The sequence below is a fragment of the Adiantum capillus-veneris genome, chromosome 30 (assembly GCF_014529385.1).
Source record: "Adiantum capillus-veneris isolate H3 chromosome 30, ASM1452938v2, whole genome shotgun sequence".
Classification (NCBI taxonomy): domain Eukaryota; kingdom Viridiplantae; phylum Streptophyta; class Polypodiopsida; order Polypodiales; family Pteridaceae; genus Adiantum; species Adiantum capillus-veneris.
Window position 1 is genome coordinate 77,996,560 of NC_140960.1, and position 2,558 is coordinate 77,999,117.

The following is a 2,558-nucleotide window of genomic DNA, read 5'->3' on the forward strand; positions in this document are numbered from 1 at the left end:
GCTTTCATCTGAAAAGATGTGACTTGTGGCTCCATTCTCTTGAATGTCCATGATCCCCTAAAAGAAAAGGCTTGATATAGTTCACATCTAGTTCACTCTCAGATCACACGAAATAAACTCTTAGATCACCCCAACATATTTCACACATGGTTCATGGCATACATCACATGAAGGAGATGGTGATGACTAGCAGAGTTGCCTATGTTTTGAGCTTTTGAAAATGAAAGGGAGAGGAAGAAGGCAAGCGTGTAAAGTGGAGGAAAATCTATGCAAGTGGTGGGCTCTTCCTCATTCAATGGCCTTAACATTGGTGGCTTGCCCCCAAAATCGTGTACTTTTTGAAGTCAGGACGCAGTTCACACCTAGTTTACACTAAACACAGCACCAAGTTCCCGACTAGTTCACACATATTTCACATATAAAAGGACGGCCTGGATTTTTGCCGCTCGCGACGCCCATCCTGCAGCGTTGATCCCACTTCCTTTTAAAGGTGTCATTTAGTGACGAGCCCCCCCCTCCCCCGCGCGCGGGCCCCTCGCCTTGCCTCTTGCTCTGCTTGCACCCGCTTGCATATGCTCGTTGGCCATTGCAGCGCCTGCTCAACAGACAAAGAGCCAAAATAGTGTACGTGCGCAGAGAGAGAGAGAGAGAGAGAGAGAGAGAGAGAGAGAGAGAGAGAGAGAGAGAGAGAGAGAGAGAGAGAGGAGGAGGAGGAGGAGGAGGAGGAGGAGGTATGGGTAGTAGCATCGTGGGCATTTTTGCTGCTCCCCCTTAGTGGTAATGACCACATCGACGGCCAGAAAGACATATATCGTCTTGTAGTAACTGCACCTGCTGCCCACTCTACAGATGGGTACCATGCGGAATCTTGCTCCTTGATTGTGTCGCTCACGATCACTCTCCCCGACCCCCATGCTCTGCCAACACGCTGCCCCGTTGCCATCAGAAATTGCCTTGGCTCGTACTCTATGCTCGACGACATGCTACTCCTCCTCACTTCAGATGATGGCAACCCTCCCTCGCCAACTTACGTGCGCTCTTGTCAATGCAGACCTCCGCCACCACCATCTCTCGCTGTAGCAAAAATCTCTCTCTCTCTCTCTCTCTCTCTCTCTCTCTCTCTCTTCCCTTATGCCTATCCTCCACGCGCCACCTTGCAGACTGTTTGGTCTGCATTTTTGCAGCAGACAGCCTCCCATTGACCTACAACAACCAAAAAAAAAAATCTGTTGGTCTTTGCGCTCCTAGTGACACATGGCGGATCTTTCTCTCTCCCCTTCGTCTCTCTCCCGCGCACCATGTTGGCTTCTTTTCTCCTCTCCTTTTACCCTTAAGCTTTTGGGAAAATCTAGAATCTTTCCAGATTCAGATTCCAGATTTTCCTTAGTTCACCTGCTTCCCAAAATTTGGCACATAGACTTCCGTAAGCTTTTGCGAGAATCGTCCCGCTTCCCAATTTAAATTTGGCACACACACTTCCTTTCTAACCCTCATCGATCAGTAATGAGGGAGTAGCTCTGCGAGTCTCCACTCTTTCTACAGAGGAGGAGAACCCTAGTCGAAGGGGCGGGACTGGGCTCTGATGAGATCTTCTCTTTGATGGAAAGGCACGGGCGTAGAAAACCCAATTCTGACCTGCTCGTAAGGGAACCCTATCCTGTAAGTGTGTGTTTGCATTTTGTGTGCGTGCGTGTGTGTTGCTCTTGCAAGTACCATCAAAGTCTAAGTTTCTTCTCCCGGAGATAAGAATGCTGAAAGAGATGCGCATCCCTGAGCAATGATTGACATGTGAGTGTGTAGAAGCGTCTATCTGTGCTGGCTTTTCTGTGTGTAGTGAAGTGGGGAAGTGATGAAACCATGAAATACCTTGGTCTGTGGTTCTGACTATTCATTCATCTGAGGACACTTTGTAATGGTTGTCTGATCCCCTTTGGTTTGTGTATGCTTGTATGCACGCGTGCGCGTGTATTTTGGGTTGTTTCTGTGTATGCATATGTATTCTTGGGCTTCATTTTAATGCGATGAAAATGGCTTCGTTTCTGTGCTTCTTGGTGGCCTTTAAAGTTGCAGAACAGAAGCTGGAATTTTTTGGAGGAGCTGAAGTGGGCAATTCTGCTCCATACCTTAATTGAACTTACAATAGTTTATAGTCTGAGAAGTCCCCTTGCTATGAGTTATGGTCGTGGTCTCTTTGCTATTCGGAAAAATGAAGATGGATCATGTTGTCCCTAGTTGGTGGTCTATTCAGTGATGCTTTCTCCAGTGGATTGTTTGGCTCAATGCATTCTTTTTGTATCTCACAATGCTTGTGGCATGCTCCCATATTTAGTTTGTTTACGACCCAATGCTCTAGCGTGCCCAGTACATCCATTCCATTGATATGTCTGCGGGGATAGTTTCTAGGTGCAATTAGCAAGAAGCAGTGCTCGAAGAAAACCATTTTCTTGGCCATGTTTGTACGGGCAATCTGATTAGATAACCAGGATGCTTGGCAAAATCTACGGTGTTCTCTAGGATCTATATATAGCTAAAGTGCCCAATTTTTAACCTTGAAAACC

General features: G+C 47.0%; 1 long non-coding RNA gene across 1 annotated transcript; it reads left to right on the forward strand.

Annotated features, from left to right (window-relative positions):
* Positions 1-1,429: 1,429 nt before the first annotated feature.
* Positions 1,430-2,151, forward strand: LOC147418253 (uncharacterized). The gene is made up of 2 exons (XR_015187280.1): positions 1,430-1,641; positions 2,065-2,151. It is a non-coding gene; the product is annotated as an uncharacterized LOC147418253 (long non-coding RNA).
* Positions 2,152-2,558: the final 407 nt, after the last annotated feature.